This window comes from Pyxicephalus adspersus, chromosome 7 (assembly GCF_032062135.1).
Source record: "Pyxicephalus adspersus chromosome 7, UCB_Pads_2.0, whole genome shotgun sequence".
NCBI classification, from domain to species: domain Eukaryota; kingdom Metazoa; phylum Chordata; class Amphibia; order Anura; family Pyxicephalidae; genus Pyxicephalus; species Pyxicephalus adspersus.
In genome coordinates, this window is record NC_092864.1 from 26,822,173 (window position 1) to 26,841,479 (window position 19,307).

The 19,307-nt window shown below is 39.8% G+C and overlaps 1 protein-coding gene across 1 annotated transcript in view; it reads right to left on the minus strand.

Moving 5' to 3' along the window:
• The window catches only part of GLI2 (GLI family zinc finger 2), a 94,665-nt gene extending 75,612 nt beyond the window's left edge, over window positions 1-19,053 (minus strand). The window contains exon 1 of the mRNA XM_072417921.1: window positions 18,266-19,053. The gene's annotated coding sequence lies outside the window, so the exon portion shown is untranslated. The remainder of the gene's footprint in view (window positions 1-18,265) is intronic.
• Window positions 19,054-19,307: the final 254 nt, after the last annotated feature.

Consider the following 19,307-nt stretch of genomic DNA (forward strand, 5'->3'; position numbering starts at 1 on the left):
ATCAGAAACAGGTGATATTCACCTTTAATTTGGAGATTCCATAATGACCTGTTCCAAAAAGATCATAAAACCATTTTCTAAACATGAGGTCACAGAACAAGTATGGGGGTGCAGCACACACGAGGAGCACTTCCAGCCGGTGAATAATATGTGCTGACCCAGAACAAAGCATTTGTGCTGATTTGTACTATAGAATGCAGGAGGCCAGCCTTGTATCTACTTATGACTTGTGCATCAAAGCTAAAGTGTGTTGAAAGTTAAAATATTTTTGCTTAGTTTCAGATAGAGTAGCAAAGCATTGGAACCGTCTCTGTATTTCAGTTGGGAGGGATCCTCTCTCTATTTGCACTTGGTGACCGCTGCCATTGGGATTTGGAGTTGTTGCCAAAATAGGATTAGAGGGGAAATCCATCAATGATGACACTTGTTCTGGTGACAATTGTCTAAGGGCCCGTGTTAGGATTTTGTTCATGTCTGATAGGTTTGCATTCCTATACAAGTTTATGGTCAGAAGGAGATCAACTGCAAGTGAAACACAAATCAGAAGCTTCTTAAACCAATGCCAAGGACACAGGTCCAAGCCTCTTCAATGCAAACCCTAAAGCTACGTACACACTTCCAATTATTATCGTTGGTAAACGAACGACGAACGATCCTGCACGATATCTGCGAACGATCGTATAGCACCGATCCTGTACATACAGATAACGACACGATCGTTCGCAGATATTGTACACAGGATAGATGCGATCGTTTGAACGATACAGGAAGTGACGTGCACCACAGGAAGTGAGCGAACGTTCGTTCACCGCGCATGCTCAGACCATGGACGATCAATGAACGACCCTATACACGATAGATGGTCAACGATCGTCGTCCAATCCGATCCGCCTGTCCGGTCGTTCATTTCCAACGACTATCCTCGTTCGTCGGCGTCGTTGGTTACTTTTTTTACGAACGATTTTTGCCCAATCGATCGTTCGTCGTTCGTTCGTCGTTCATTTCCAACGATAAAAATTAGAAGTGTGTACGCAGCTTAAGGCCACTAAGTCTCCATTAGCTTCAGGATGCATGTATCCATTGTAGGCCATTGGGCAGCTTCCATGGGGCTGCTTCATCAATGCTATGACTAAATTTTAACATACCATGCCGTATTGAAAATAAATCAGTCATTGATATACATGGAGCGCGTCATTTAACTCATGGCATGTTCTTTAGGTTACGATGCTTGTAGCCCATAGAGCTTTGGCCTAATAGGAGATTTCCCTCACCTTGCAGAAATCTTCATACTTTACTGAGTTCCACCAATGTTTGTGATGGTATTTGGAGATCTTTCCCATAAAGTACCTCTTTGTTCAGGTTAGACACAAAAAGCATTGCGTTGTGGGTACTATTATGTAAATGCATTAGAAGGTGATCCACTGTACTAGTGCATTCAGGAAGAAAGCTCCTTAATAAATGGCAGTCAGGCTCCCCTCTCCGGGAAACTTGCGGCTCTCGGGGCTGAGAAGGCGCTGGGATGTGAATAGACCGTGATTTGGGCTCTTTTCTGTGTAACCGCTGGAACTCTGAGTTCACTACAATGGAAGTGTCAGCAGTTATTATTCTCATGCTAATCCGCAGGAACAGACAGTGACTGTAACCCTCCCCGACCCATTGCCTACTGGAATTGGGGAGGCCAACCTATTCGCCAGACACAAAGGGGTTAACAACACCCAATTTAGGTAATTATTCTTCCAGCCCCCAGGGTTGTATTGCTGAATGCTGATCAGCAGACACCAACCTCTAGGAGAGATTACTTTGAAGGATTTAAGGCAAAGACTGGAGATTATCATCAAGCTGCCTGTTGTGGCCATCTTCATGTTGGGAGCTCTGGAATATCTAGGTGTTTACTGGCACTTTTAGCAGGCGCCAACTGATGCATTTGTCAAGTGTTGGCTAGCGCTGACTGGCACTTTTGAGCAGGTGAAGGGTTTTTTACATTACTGCATTCTTCTGCATTTAAGCAGCTCCTCAGCCACGATTCCCCCATTGCATTATTAGCCTACATTAGTGTGCTGCTCCCCTGACTTCCCATGACTTTTTATCCATGCTTGCTGTACGTCAAGCTGACACCCAGTGCTCTTACCTTGGCACTAAACATCTGGCCCTAAGTCTTCTCCAACTTGTGGCAAGCCTCAGCTCAGTCCAGTAGGAGTGCCAGTAAGTGCCATTTGCAGGCATTTGCTAGCAATCCCACTTCTGCAAGGACAATGGCCAATCATAGGCTACAAAAGGATTCCTTTTATATGGAATTTTGCAAACATTACAAAACACTGCCAGGATCCATTCTTTGTGAGAACCAACCCAAAATGTCACAAGTCAACCTGGCAAAGGAGCAAAGAATTCATGGAAAGGTAAATACATCCTCAGTAGGATTCTAGGTGGGATAGCTCCATATCTAAGACCTACCTAAGGGTTCGTTCACACAGACATTTGTGAACTACTGAACCACATGTGATCAGCTATGATTGAGGGGCAGCACAGTTGGCCATCACCTGTCTTTAAAGCAACAACTGGTTAACATACGTATGTAGAAAGCCTGCGTGTACTATGCGATCTCACATGCTTTGATGATGGAGCAAAGGGGAAAGAAGTAGATCAATAGACTGTGGGCTGGGAACTATTGCCTTAACGCCCTGCTTACAATCCATGTGAACAGAATGGGGGCACACAGGAATGTTTTTTTCCCCCTAGCATGCAATCATTTCATTAGAACATACCAGACAATGGGAGTCAGTTTTAGTTGAACGATCAAGCAATTGATTACAAGACAATGGCTGCAAATCAATCACATTGGGGTCTGATTTATAGGAGTATTCCTAGGCTTGAGAAGATATACTATCATGGGGGAACCTGGGTAATCAAGCAAACCTGGAATAGATTTTCTCAAACTCACTTGCTATTAGTTTGCAAATGGACCAGATCCATTTGAGGTTTGCTGGATCACTCAGGTTCTCCCACGGTAGTCTATCTTCTACAGACTTCGAGAGCTTTAATATATCCGGCTCCTTGTGAGCAATAAATGCAATGCTTTAGCTTAATAATAGTAAGAGGAAGCTATTACTTACCCACCATTTCATATCTTCCCTCCTACTGTGTGTTACTTCCCCCACCTCCTAGATCAAGGCAGGGTCCTCTCCTTCTCTAATGTCTGTATCTGTCATTTACAACTGCTATTTAATGTACAGCATTGCATAGTATGTTGGTGCTATATAAATAATTTTATTAATAATAATAATATTAATAATAATATTAGCATGGGATTTTATGTTTGGGTTGGGTGTTTATGCTTGGGTTGAAGTTGGGCTTGTAGGTGTTCATTTGTTTTACACACATATACTTGAAGGTGATGGTATTTACCTACTTACCTCCATTTCTTAATTGATGTATACTTGCGACTTATTAAAAATCTACAAGACAGGACCTGTCTGATTGAAAACAGCAGACACTTTGCAGTCTGCAATGCAGTGGAACATCCACATTGCTCTTGGAAGTTTGAGATCACAGGATTTATGTTACACAAGGGTTCACAATTCAAGCCTAGGATAAATTTGTTCTACCTATGAGTTAATAATTGGGATAATTTACCTACAGAGTCACCTGAAATGTGCATTTTACAGACAGGTCCACTTTAAAATTCAAACCAAACAAAGCTGTTTGGCTCCAGATCTGCAGGGCTTCTCTTATCCAAGCCCAGGCAGAGAACACTTCAGCGTTGTTCCTACATACAGAGGCCATGCAGGACCGGCCAGAAAGAAATTAAAAAAAGGCGATTTATGAAACGATCATAAACCAAAAATCCAGTCGATTTCTACAATCTCTTTCTGTGAGTTCAGTTAAGCAAACATGTGAGGGCAGTAAGCAACTAATCACTCTTTCCCCGTTGCTCTCACGGCTGTATATTTTGGATTACTCCCTTATTTACTTAATGTTTTGGCACAAACCGTTCGCAGCCAGTACAATATTTGTTTAAATACTCTTTCATGCAGTGCGTTAGAAAAATATCTTTTTTTTTTCATTTCTCCCCTTCTTCTTTAAAAATCTCACACAATGAAAGGACCTATTTATAACCGCCGACCCTCCGCCACCGTCTGCTACACAGAAAAATGATTGTAGCGGGACGGATAATCCTCACGGTGGATAACGTTGTAGCAATGCGTTCACAATAAATAAGTGAATTTATTTTCACCAGGAAAGCTGCATGAGGAAGCCTTTAGATTTCAAAGATCTAAATCCGGAAAGGACAATGTGGGAATGTTTTTTTCCCCATAAAATCCTGTTTTTAGCTTTTTTTTAATCCCCCAATCCCATAACTGTGCTGCTGAACCTGTGCAACTTCTTTCAGCCACTTCCTGTCTACATGCAATCTCTCTCTACCAAGTGTTGGCTGCACATCATTGCTCTGGATCGGTTTCCTGACAGTAACAACGGTGGATTGTGCCGGTGCAATGTGTGGCCGCTTGTAGTCTCTGCCAGGGGCACATTGATGGGGTAACAACCTTGGAAAACCAGAGAATGTTGTCACTTTGAATTAAAAAAAATGATTTGTAGATTTCATCTTTTTTTACAAGTCTGGTTCAACCCAAAAATCAAAAGTGCCTGAACATGGCAGAATCAGGGATTTTTTTTAAAACAAAAACAACTTTTGGAATCACAGTATTACACTGGAAATAGTTTTTGCAATCAAATTGAGATCTACTTTAGGATCCTGTTCAGAGGACGCAGTGTGTGTTGCAGTGTCATGTCATGTGAAAAAATCAAGAAGAGGTCCTGACGCACAATTATAATAGAGTGCAATGCTATGTGCTTTATGTCTAATTGAGGTGCATTGGAATCCATTCCAAATAATTGTACTGCCTCAATGCAACACCAAATGATAACACACATGCATATAATGCACTGCAACTGACTAGGTCTGAAGGGGATTTAAAACTCAGCTTGGAAAGTTTTAATGGGTTAATGAACACATTCATAGTTACATGAGCAGACTAATTTGTTGCAAAAATTCACCAACTTGAACATTTTTCCCCAGTGCTGAAATGTTCCACAGAAAGAAACAAGGAATTCAAAGGTGGGGCTTGGATAGGATTCATCATCGCTTTACTTTTTTAGATTTTGTGAAGTTTATAATTTGTCTTTCGCAAGCTTGGAATGAATCATAAAATGCTGATGGCAGATAATAATAAAAGAAATGCTGCAATCTCACGCAGCTTTGTTTTACACAGCAGAAATCTCACACATACTGTTGTAAGCAGAATCAATCTTTGTAACACAGAACAGTCCATGGCCAATTCTTGTAACAGTCCAAAGCGATCTCTTTGGAATTGGATGATGTCTATGAAGGTGGCTGTACAATGGTCAATGTTTACAATTTTAACCTAAACTAGGGGTTCATGAATATAGCTTGATTTATCCATCGATCAAACATTGATCAGGAATGCGGGTCTAGGAAGGGAGCAGCAAATAGGAGTGCCCCAGCCAGTAGAGGACATAGCCAACAGTTGGCCCCTGTGCAGAACTGACTTGGGCCCATTTTGATTGAGGAGGGCTCAGGGCCCTCATGCAGGGGGACACTATGCACCTCTCTATGTCAGACCCTGATTCCAGCCTTTTACAACAACACAGCCTTGCCTGTTAGTTAACAACAGGGATCAATTTTAAGGGTTATTGGAAGTGCTCGCTGCAGATTTACATTTACCCTCTGGAACAAGCAAGAACAATGCTGATCAATGTGGACATGACAGTTATGCTAGGTAAGTGATCCACATCAGGGCAATATAGTGTATAGACACTTAATAACAATCCCTTGTATCCAGGCTGTAATTTCCTCATATAAAAAGGTAAAAAAAAGTCCTTCAAGATCAACTAGACCAACTATGTACTACTGACAGTCTAAGTACATCATTTACCATGGACACAACTCTAACAGTATCTGCTATCCTGGTTCTAGTCTCTTATCTGAAAGTTTTTTTTCAACATCTAAGTGTCTGAAGGTCGGTAAACCTAATTTATTTTTTTTTCATCCTATATAACTTTTGGCACTCCCTAGAAATCTCCTTAAACATTACAGTCACGGCTTTGAACAGTCTCTTGCATTCTGGCTGCAGTTACAATGATGCAAGTATTTGCAAACACAGTTTAAAATTTTGACTTTCTTCAATTACATTTGCCTTGGCCCAAACATAATTATTAAATAGTATTTATATAGCACCAACATATTATGCAGCGCTGTACAATAAATAGGGGTTGCAAATGACAGTGACACAAGAGGAGAGGACCCTGCCCAGCATAACTAAGTAAGGTTCCATGGAATCCTAGGGTTCATCCAGAGATTGCTAGGGGTTCCTTAAGAAATTTGTGCATCTCAGGTCATTTAAATAACACATAACAACCTTTTGGGCTGTCTGCAAGGGTAACATTCTTCCCACGGACCATTGTTCTTATATACTGTGACCTGTGGATATAGTAATTATAGCAGGGTGTCCCTGAAGACCTGAAAGATATTTTAAGGGTTCCCCATGTTAAAAAGTTGAGAAAGGCTGCACTATACTGACAGTTTCTTTTTCTTTCTTTAAAATTGCTGGCCTCACTTTTTCACATTGCAGTGGTTTTTGCTGGTTTGGTTTTGCAAACTATGGTAAGGTTTCTGGTTAAGGGTTTTGGATGAAGGGTCAGGTGAGGACTGCACAGGCAGATTCCTACAGATTTTCACCTACAAAGGCAAGCTGGGACTTGTGGTTCTGCAGCTGTAGAAGGCCCAGCCTTACCTTCTGTTGGTTTCCGGTTAATTCTGAAGCTTTTCCTGGCTTATGTCTGCTTGTGATTTGATATCTTGAGAACCTTTTAACTGGCCTGAGATGAACGAGCCTCAGAGATGACATCACCGGGAACTCACAAGTCTATTCAAGTTGCAGAAGACCTCAGGGAAAATCTGAGGCTTCCAAAATCTTCCAGAAACACACACACACCTCTCTGGAGCAAAACTTCTTCCAGCGCCATCCCCACCGCCTGTTCTAAGTGCTGTGCAGACAATACCAAGGGTATGGCTCTACTTACAATGTAAACATTGTAACATCATATAACCATCTGTAGCTATGAATTTACAGAGATGACAAATAGTTTGTTTTCTTTGCGGATGGGAAGTTGTAAAGTTTAATACAAGTTTTGTGAGGCTTTAAACATTCACCAGAAAAATAATAACAAAAATTTGTACATTAAAAAAACAAACAGTGCTGATTGTTGTGGTTATTTTGGAAACATTAAAAAAAAAAAAAAAACAGTTTTTCCCTAGCAAGCAGGAAGCTGCAGATTTGTGTGTTATGTATGTAGACAGGCGGAGTATGGAGCGAACGTAGAAATGACCTTTGTCACGCTCTGCATTTGTAGTTAATTAGGAATGGAGTGCATGCCGTGCAGAATAGAAAAAAAAATACAGCAACACAGGATTGAGATTTTCAGAATCTGATCACCAGTTTCAAGTAAATGTAAACATTAAATAAAGGTACTTGCCATCTCCATGCTGTATATATATATATATATATATATATATATATATGCTGTGTATATGATCTCCAGTGATGGTTGCACTTCATTTACAGATGGTGAACAGTGGACCATGCCCGCATATTATGTGCTGAAAAGCCCCTTGCAGTCTCCAATTTAAGCCTTTGTAACAATGCATAGAAAGCATTAGGGAGCATTGCCCCCCTAAGACAGCGAATGCCTAAAAATATATATAAAAAAAAAATTTGGAAATGACATTAACATGTCAAAGCATGTATGAGATTTTAGTGGTTTGGGTTGTCACCGATAGAGGTTACCTTTGGCAAAGTTCCACCAAAGGAAATAATTAGGGAGGATACGGAAAGAAAAAAAATAATCATCCTTTACCACCCTATCCAAACCAAAAAAATGGGTGTTGGATACACACAAAGCCACCTTAACCCATAGTTATTTATTTTGAATGAAGGGACTTTGAAAGAAGATTGATGGAAGAAAAGAAAAAGACTGATGGCCAAAGCAAAGGGCTGGGAATATTGCAGACTGAGAAATGCATTGGTAGTGATTTTTGGGGGTGTTATTTCATTTATTGTTGCACTGGTGCAGCCGGGTTCATAAAACTATTACAGCAGACATTTTAAAACATTTTGCTGGCATTGACTTAGTTATTTGGGCTTTACGGCAATTTAAAAAATTCTGCAAATATGATGTGCCTAAGAACAATTTTTATTGAAAGAAAAAGTTAAAAAAGTTTCATCAATGATTTTAACAAATGCAAAGGCCAAATTCTGGGAAAGGTTTAGTGAACTTATTTTTAACACCAGTGAAAAGGGCAGAAAATTTCCCTGTGACTCCAGGCGTATTCCCAAGGAAGCTGTAATGGCACTGGCGTCGGGCTCCCCTGCTGTTCCAGACTCATCACTCGGATCAGGTTGCAGAAATCCAGATTTTTAACATTCCACAACAAAACAGGATTGCTTAAAAGAGATCTGCACCCCCACCCCCAGCCCCAAAATACCAGCACTGCCATTCTGGATTGTTATTTCCTGGTAAAACGGTTGTGGCACACTGGCCCATGCCAAATGGCAAAAGTTTTGACAACTTTTTTTATAAACTTTCTTCACATTACTATTTAATGTACAGTGCTTTGTAATATGCTGGTGCTAAATAAATCTTATGTAATAATATAAATAATATGAATCAAGGGAAATTAGAGAATTTTTGGAAATTAAATTACTGGAATTTTAATACTCAGGGGTACCCATTAACAAAATTGTTTTGCTGTTTTGCTAAGAGGATCCAATAATTCCACTGTCTAGATTATTTCTCTTTTACTGCGGTAAAATAAATCTCAGCCTGGATATGTGTCCCATTAGAGGAAATTTGTAATTATTTCTATCCTGGAAACACAACAGGAAGTGTATAATTAATAAACAGAATTTTCCAACTTGTTGGAATAATCATTCCATAGGCCCATTGTAAATGAGACATATCCAACTAAAAACCAAAAATTTTATATGTTACAATTTACCATTCTTTGCATTTGGTGGTTGCATAAGTTTTCTTTTTTCCTGTCCTAACCCCTTTTAGGGTGACAATACCCAATTAGCATTTTAATCTAAGGAGAAGTGTTGTCACCCCAGGCTACCTCCTGATTTTGTCTACAAACGACACCCCCTCTATTCTAAGATATAAGGAGGAAGTGTTCTATAGCCTGTATTAATTCTGAAAAATGTTGCCCACTACAGAATGACTTGAGTCCCTCCATTAGGTTACCTCCTCATACGGCTCAATGATAGTTCAGCGATGAATTGCACTCATGGTTGTCGGCAATTATAAATGAGAGAGGGATTTGCATGAGATCACAGAGTGAAAGTTGTGCGGTTGAAGCTGGAATGAAAACCACAAGTTTGTATGTTTGAGACCAAAACTTTCACCACGACAGCGCATTTCCTCTGCAAACAATGTATAGATTTCTTAGAAAGGAAACAGCGGCTGCGATTAGCCCTGTAATTGATCTATATAGAGCCAACATCTGCTGTAGAGATGTACCCTGTAAATGTATACACTGATCAGCCAGAACATCAACACCACCTGCTTAAAGGTACATTGGTTCCCCTTGTGACCCATCCAGGCATGGACTTCACATGACCTCCAAAGGTGTCCAGTGGTATCCGGCATCAGGATATTAGCAGCAGAACCTTTAGGTCATTTTACCTCTGCCAGCCTACCGTCTTCCCATAATGCATCATGCTGCTATCCTTCCCCCACCTCTTAGATTGTAAGCTCTTCGGGGCAGGGTCCTCTCCTCCTCCTGTGTGACTCTCTCTATCTGTCTGTCATTTGCAACCCCTATTAAATGTACGGCGCTGCGTAATATGTTGGCACTATATAAATCCTGTTTATTAATATTAATAATAATAATCTTTTGTGAGGTAAATAATGCACCTGGCCATCCACATAGTCTAAATGAAAATGTCACTCATCAGACCAGGCCACCTTCTTTCATTGCTTCATTGTACAGTTGTGACATTCACATGCCCATTGTAGGTGCCTTTGGCTGTGAACCAGGGTCATGTTTGGCATTGGTGCAGCAGATTGTGCTACAGTTGCTTTTCTGTGGGATTGGATCAGAACCTTGGGCACCCCATTATTCTGACTTTGGTTCGGCAGTTGTCCTTCCTTATGGTAGGTACTAATCACTGCATACCGGGAACACCCCACAAGATTTGCCAATAAAAAATGCTTTGACTCATCGTCCAACCATCACAATTTGGCCAAAGTCGCATAGATATGAACACATTTCTTTTTTTCTTTTTTTTTTTTTTTTTTTTTTTTTTTTCCAACTTCCAACTTCCAGCTTCCAACAACATCATCTTCAAGAACTGACTGTTTATTTTCTGCCTAATATATCCCCCCCCTTCCCATCAGGAGACATTATAACATGATAAAAAGAAAGACGTAGAAGAACAGAAAAAGGGGTTTCTTGTCCACTAAGGTTTGTACTGTAGTGTTTAAAGTGATAAAAAACACGATAATTGATTAGTTACAAAAACCATACCAAAATGGTAGATCCTGACCCCATTTAAACCAACATGAAATGCAGGACCTTTATTCTATACAAAATCCCTATATTATCCAAAATAACTGATAACGTCTTATAGCCCGACACATTTCACCAGTGTGCTTTTTCAGGGGTGTGTGGAGAACATTATAACACTAAGAAATAAGAGAAATTGAAGTGTTTTTAAATATTAGCAATAATACAGTCAGCATGATTGTGTTGTGTAATATTTCAATAATATAGATTAAATGTCTTATGTAGAAGATGATAGATATTAATTTGAAGAAATACATTTTTCATTGAATGAAAGAGGGAAGGAATGTGACCAGACTTGGCTTCTTTAATATAGGATCCAGCTGACCTGCAATCATGTAAGATTTTCTTTTCTCCTCTTTTCTCCATTAAATAATATTTCTCTTAATTTTTAACATTCAAATATATATATATATATATATATATATATATATATATATATATATATATCATAAAATACCCAACAAACAAACAAACACTAAATAAAGTCCTGCCAAAAATGCTTCAGGTGCAACTTTTTCATGCATTGAAATACACTGTCAGCTCTTTCAACATGGAATCCTTGCCCTAATGCAGCATAATATTCACACACAAATGAGTGTAAATGAAGGCTTTTTTTGTCCACATATTGAATGAAGCAGAGAAGGATTTAAATTTCTTTCAATCCCTTATTCCCACTTACTGCACTGATTTGTTCCTCCTGTGACCTCTGCCATTTTTTGTCCCTTGCTCAACAGTTAGTAAAGCAAATTTTCAAATAGAACTATTCATTTTTTTCTCCTACCCATGCTCTTCCTTAAGAGTTGTACTGGAATTAAAATCTCTAATCCGATGGCCAGTACGTTAGTTGGGTTTAGGCACTCAATGGGTTCTGCAAAATGCCCATGGAAGGAACTGCGACAGTTTGCATGATATTATTAATGTGGCTTTGTATTGTCTGCTCAATGGATCATTTTCAATCCTAGGATAGGGCACAAATTTTGGAAATCCCCTTTAGGAAAAAAGGATGATTAAATTTCACTCTTTATTGGCTGACTTGCTTTCCCAATATTTCAACTTTTCTTTTTGTTGCTTCTTCACACTTTTATTTTAAATCTTATTTAAAAAAAAAGGTTTTTGTGTTAAAAACAATAGAAATTCTGTGTTTGCCATTTACAAAGACGTCTAGAATGTGCAATGGCCACGCTCTATACACTTTGTAGCTCTGGCATCCTGTATCTACCACAAGACTTTGTGGGATTAAGTCTAAAATAAACTTTCTTTGCAAACACCAAAAGCTGCTCAAGATGTTTTCTAAAATGGCTCTTTAATTCAAACAATAAGCTGTACAGTCATTTCCTCCCGAGTGTGGAATTAATGATGCAGAAGAAGAGGCGGCAGAGTCTGGTACATTTGTCCGAGAGAGATCAGAGAGTGCTTTTGGCAAACATTGGCTATCTAGGAGCTGCAACTCCCTGCTGGCCTTTCCACTGCTTGCTGGGTACTGTAGTCCCTAAGTAACTGCATTACAATAAGTATGCCAGGCCTAGGGTATTGTGACATCTGTTCCACCTTCCAGGATGTTTGGAACTTTACAAAAAGGCAATAATTTGGAGTATTATTTAATGCTTGGTGCACACATATATTTCCAATGTTACAATATACAGCAACAGTATCATTTGTCAGAAAAGCTCAATCATTAAAAAGCTTTCCATGGACCCCAGTGACTTTGTCTAGGCTTAGATCAGTCTGCTGCAATCAGGATTAGGCATTTGCTCAGTCTCCTCCTCCCAGCTGCAATATTGTAACTTTGTCACAAGTTGAAAGCGGGGCTGATCTGTATAATGAACACAGCCACAACTGTACACACTGAAAAAAAAATGTGTGCACTGAAATACAAGATTATAATTTTCCTCAACAACTGTTGGGTCATTTGCAGTGGACCACCTTGGTGATTATTATTACTATACAGTATTTATATAGTGCCATCATATTATGCAGCACTGTACAAAGTCCATAGGTATGACACTAGCTGTCCCTCAAAGGGGCTCACAATCTAATCTAATTAATGTAGTCTAAGGTCAATTTTGGGGGAAGCCAATTACTTTACCTGCATGTTTTTGCAATGTGGGAGGAAACCTACGGTAACACAGGGAGACCCTGCAAACTCCATGCAGTCAGTGCCCAGGCTGGGATTCGAACCTGGGATCTAGCACTGCAAAGGCCACCGTGCTGCCCTACCTATGATTTTAGAATCATTTACATGTTTGATATTACTACCTAAACTATATCACCCAACCAAATTCAGGAATAATATCAATTTGTCCCATATTTTGCAATATGTTTTAGATTTATGCTTTTCTGTTTGTGTTTTAAAATTTAAGTTTTTTTTAATATAGTATTTTCTTCCAAATTCAAAGTCTCACATCTGATTGGTGGCTTTTCAGACTTGTGTTCAGTGTAACACTTTAACATCCACTATAATGAAGCTTTGACTTCTTATTGATAATTTATTGTTATTAATGGAAGTGCAAGCCTTTTTGATCTGATTTTTCACTGTACAGACACCAGGAATTGCATAAATGTTTCAAAAATTGTGTCCAGGAAGTATATGGGGACCACGAATGATGGTGAACCCCAATAAATTACTCTAAGCACATGACTCTGGTTATCAGCCGTTCAGAAACACTTCCATAGGCCAATGAATGTGCTTACAGAGTGAAAGTTTAATTTTGGCATTTGATAAGGTTTGTTCTCCAGATCTGCCGTAATATATAATATAAGGCAGGAAATAAACTCGTGCCATCTGCTCTCCATCCCTCACTGTCCATAGATCTGAATGTTCTCTGATTTCACCTGTCTGGCACTCTGCAGATTTTTGCTGAATGTCCACAAATCGTTGGAGGCGTTTGACCAGTATGAGCTGGAGGTCATGTACAAAGTTTTGTAGACAATCCTCCAGGAAGGGTCGTGAACTTCCAGAATGACTCTCCAGCTTATCAGAAGGATTCTCAGCCTAAACAACCCGGTGTCTGTTCTGTGTCATATTCTGATTACAGAGCCATCTCCTCTCTACACATCAATGGTGGATGAACATTCACCACCTCCCCTGCCAAGACCAGGACAAGGTAAAAAAGTCCTGAATGATTAGACACTTCAATGGGATTCCTACACACCCAATCATATTCTGGATAACAGTACCTGCAAGTAACTTTACATGCATCAATAAATTCCTAACCTGTCACCCTATAGTGACTTTGCCTAGGCTGAGATGATGTCATCAGTCTGCTGCAGGCAGGAGGAAGCATTTCCTCAGTCTCCTCTAACTGATTAATCTGAATGCAACAATGTAAGTCACAAGATGAGAGGTTGCAGCAGACATTTGTGAACAGGCCAAGAACTGCAGACACCAGGATTTTAATGGCTCTGGCTTTCTGGATGGCGGCATTGTCAGAGGGAATACAGTGATCTCTATGGGAGGTAATAAATACCTGGACATTACGTTGAAATGTTACTTGAAATTATTTTGGGGCCACATTATAACCACATTATAAAAAAGATTTAAGCACTTCAGTACTTAACACCATAATAATAATTTCAACTGGCAACATTTTATCTCAGAAAAAAAACTATTTCCTGAAATATCAGCTGCAAAATGATGTAACCTTGAAGTTTTAATCAGCTGGAGAGCAGATGCGGCCTCGTTTGGTTTAGGTTCTTAGACTGCTTAGGGCCACAAAGAGAAAAAGCCACTTCGGGCCGAAAAAACACCCATGTGACTTTTTTTACCTCATTATAGAACATCATGGAGATTGCAGTGGTGGGATCAGCCCCAGTGTCCCCATATACAGAAGAGGGGCAACACCCCAAGTGGGGCATAAACACTTAAAGCTGGGAGAGAACTGAGCCAGGGACTGAGTCAGGGAATTCTCACTGGTGAAGGCAGGCAACAAGAAAAACATTCATAAATTGAGCTCATTGAACCCCCTATATTCACAAAATCACATTTTGGTGAACTGGTCCCTAAGAGCAAATGGAATTACACACCTGGCCAACCAATAGTAGGGCAATTCCACTATAACAGCTCTCTGTCCTCAAGGGGTCAAACAATGATGCTGGAAAGTTTCCAACATCTCACACTTACAAAACATGCAAACCCATCTGGATTAGATTTATTTGGCTAAAGCTCTGCAAATCATTAACATTTAACATTGTTTAATACAAAATTCCCCCATCTTAGTATGTCTGATCTCCTCCAGCTTCTTTTTAGCCACTTCCTATCTGCATGCATTCTAACACTGGGTTATTAAAGCTCTTCAAGACTAGAGAAGATACACTTTTATCTGTGAAGCTGGGTGATCCAGCAAACCTGGAATGGATCTGGTCCAGGATTGAAAATATTTGCTAACAACTACCAAATAATTTAAGAAACCTAATCCAGGTTTGCTAGATCACCCAGCTTCTCAAATGAAAGCAAAGCGTCTGTGCTGTGGAATTGCTGCTTATAGTGACAACACTAGAACTTTGCCTGCACAATGGGTGTCAGCAGGATTGCTTGTAGTCTCTTGCCAAAAGCAAATGTGACAGTGTGACAACCCAGGAGCAAAACTGGAAGACTAGAATACAGCTTTACCACCCTATAACAGGACGTGCCTGAACAAGAACCTTCATGGCAGAATCACCAGATATAAATCTAATAAACACTAGAAAAAAATTGAGAAAAAAAATGATTTTACAGAACTTTTTAAGATTTATATGTGATTTTAGTAGCTTAGTTTAAATCAATATGTAAGCAATAGTATGTGTAGAGGAAAAGGCAAAAAACAAGAAAAGAAAAACAGCAAATCTGTAAGATCCATCTGTCGGCTGCACAGGTTTATCAGAATGTTAGAAAAGTTTTACACTTAGAACAGAAAAAAACATCAGAACCAAAACTGGGCAGATTTTAGGTTTTTATTCTTCCATTTTCAATAGATCTGACCTCAAATATTTACCAATATTGAAATTAGTATTTGCGTATTTTTCTTAATAATATTTGTCTATTCAGGTTACAAAAATTAAATATTTATGTAAATATTTATAAATATATATGAAATATAAATATTTATAAAAAAAAAAACAGCTGAATTAAAAAAAAAAAATAAGCAAGAAAGAGCCAAACAAACAAAAACTGGGTCAATTTGCACTTCTTGGCACACCTGACAACAGCTAATATATATACAATACGATGCAGTTTTTGTGATCTTTTGGAAAATTGCCAATCACCCCACATTTTTGTAAATGAATAAAAAAAAACACTTCATACTGACTGTTTTACTGGCATTTACACTTTCATTATCCCCTGACAAAAACATTATTCAAGTCAATGGACAGCAGTGTCACAAGGAGGTGATTCCCAATTCACACAGAACAGCTGAATTGTTTTTAAGTATTCTTAACAGAGGATAAAAGGCGGATTGTGCCAATTGTTTTTAAACACAAGGCATTGTCCCGTCCTCCGCATTGCCTCTGTCACTCTTCTGTGACCTCCTCCACCACAATAAGGGGTTAAGCAGAGAGTTTGGCACAAGGTAGTAAATAGGAATCTGTGTTGGCGGATGTGTGGATCCCCCCACCTCATCCCCTACCACCAACATTTATGTAATATGCAGAGGGTGCAATAGTCCTGCTGGGTATGATGCTTGGGGACAATAAGCCAAAATGTCTAGGAAAAAAAGCTTTCATTCCATGTTTTCAGAAATAATTTATTTTGTGTGATGACAGTTATGGAACTTAAGATTTATATGGCTAATGTCTGAAGTTCAAATTTAAGCCAGGGCACAGTCTGCATTAAGTTTTTATGTTCTCCCTGGTTTTGCATAGCTTTGTCCTAGGCACTCTGGGTTTCACATACTGGTAGGTTAACCGACTTTCCCTGAAAACTGGCCTATAGTAGGACACTAGACTGTGACTATGGTGAGACTTTAGCTGTGGTAGGACATTAGACTGAGTACCATATGAATAATAGACTATGAGCATCATTAAAGAAATAGTTATTGATGTGACTATGGACTCTACAAGTCTCTGCAAAAAATGTCCACTGATCATTTTGCGGTTTTCACTGAAGGACATCTGCTTGTGTGTTCTTTCAGCAAATCCATCTAATATCCACCCATCCAGATGTTGTATTCTCTCCACAGTACAAGCTCCTAAAACAAGGATATCTGGTGAGCATAGTGATTTCAAACTGCAAACCATTGAAATTGTCAAAAACTTCCAATTAGTGCCATCAGCTATTTCTCAACATTATTATCATGTTTCGGTCTTCACATGCAGAAAAGAAGACCTCCAAAATGTTTTGTACTGAATGATCAAGTACCTTGAGCCTAGGACTTGTAGTCCCCACTACTCAGTACAAGGTCTTTTAGCACCCAAGGGAAAAAGGCCAAAGTGGGCAGTAAACTATTTCAGCAGCATAGGTTGTAGGTCCTGCTTATTTTGCATAAAGAAAGAACTTTCCTGCTAAAGCACCCAAGGTGGCTCACCCTGGCCTTGAGTCCAACAACAGCTGGTTAGAGATTTGCTCCGTACAATATCAGAGCTCAAAAGGTAAAGATTTTGGTTATTAGTTTTCTCCAATTCTTGAACTTGAATCTTTTAGTTACTTGAGGGTATTTTCTAACTTTATATGAGAGCTTGTAAACTCTACACAGATATAAAATCTTGCTTGATGGTTATATTAATTATTGTAGTTCCACCAGAACATGGAAGTCTATTAGTGCCTAAGTTGACCCAGTTAGAGATTTTAGAACCTTTAGATCCAGAACCACAAAAAGTAAAACAAACTTATCTATATACAAAGCACAGAATATATCATGTACAGCAAAGATGTTTTCAGAAACTGTTGGAGGGAGTGCAGCTTCATGAACAAGCTACAGCTGGGCATCAGATACCCTGGAGGCTGGGCGATGTGCCACAGGTAGTTAGCATTAGCAAAGCCAAGCGCAGGGTGGATTCATGTTTGCTGTAAACCCCTATTATATATGAAAAATTTAGAAAGTAAATTTGATGCAAACCTAGAAAACTCAAACTGGAGTAAGACATCTCCATACTAAGAGGCAGTTTTATTGACCAGTGTGGACATGGGTCTACATTTGACTTTTACAGAAGTCTTACATTGGACTACAGATGCACAGATCTCTTTATATATTGTCTTGAAATGCAGTTTTTAGTAAAACTTTTTTTCTGCTCTGCTCTTGCATTGTCTTACAATTTCAATTGTCTAAAATTGTGAAATGTACTTCAGTACCCCATACTTATAGATCATTTTGTCTATAAAGTCATAAAACCAAGCAAAGTGATTTGCACACAAGATGAACACATATTGATCCTATACCAGATCTAGAATGAATAAACACAAGTATTTAATAAACCTTTACCAAACCTAAAGTGGTCTCAACCCTATAAAACTTGGAGAATGTTTTTATCTTGAGGCACTGTTTTCCTCTCTTGTCCTTAGAAGGCTTTTCTATGTGATGCTTTTTTCGGAACAATCTGAAGGTTTTACACAACCAAGGCACCTTCCCATACATCATATATTTATAGAGAACATTGGAGATTCAGCCATCTGCTGCTAAAAAGGTTTCCATGAGTCATGTGGCCACTTACCTTTGGGTACAGGCAGATCTTGCCAGGTGTAATAGGTAATTTATCAATGGATCCCTGAGCAGTCCAGTATCCAACATAGAGGGTCATCAGCAGGAAGGGTCCATTGTCAGAACAATGTTCTCCCTGATTCAGCATCCATCACTTGGGGGTTAGATCAGTTCAGCTGCAGCAACCAGAAGGTCCAGGGATAGAATAGCAGAGACCCAGGGAAGTCCTCAGCTGGGACTACAGAATCCAAAGTGGGGATAAAGTGTCCAAAGAAGATCTGCAGAGTCTAGGAAAGGTTTGCAGAGCCCAAGGAAGATCAGAGGAGGTTTGTAAAATCCAAGGGAGATTAGCAGAGTCCAGGGAAGAGATGCAGAATCCAAATAAGATATGCAGAGTCCCAGAACCGAAATGTAATGAGAAGTCCAAGAAAGCGGTACTCCAAGGATCAGGGAAGAAATGCCAAGCAGGAGATCCAGGGAGGTGCAGAAGGATGCAAAGTCCTGGAATTATGTGCAGAGGAAGTATGTAGGCTCTGGGGAAGAGATGAGGAGTCCAGGGAAGGTTAGCAGAATCCAAAGAAGATTTGTTGAGTCCTGGAGAGATGTGTAGAGTCCTGGGAGCAGATGTCCTGAGAATGGATGCAATGATGGGTCCAGATGTACAAAGTCCTGGGCAGAGATGCATAGCTCCTGGGGTGAGTGCGCAATGTCAGGGCGCCCCTGGGAGCGGCTAGCAGCGCAAAGGGCGCAATGGGCAGAAGTTGGATGCGGAGAGGAAAGTTTGGAGTCCTCCTCCCCCTGTGGAGCTGCTGCAGTCAGATGATCCGAGCCCATTACTTCAGCCCTGACTGATCTGTTTTCAATCTACCCCTCCTCCTCTGCCCCTCCCCCAGCCCTGCTGCCTCCCCCCTTCCAGGACTGCCAGCATTTGCTGCTCCAGATGGAAAGGGGGCTTCTGACACCAGCTAAAGTGCGGCCATCCAGGGGTTAATCCCTAAACATGACACCCATCACTGCCAAACTTTCCTCCTGCCTGGGGAGAAAGCAGCAACCTC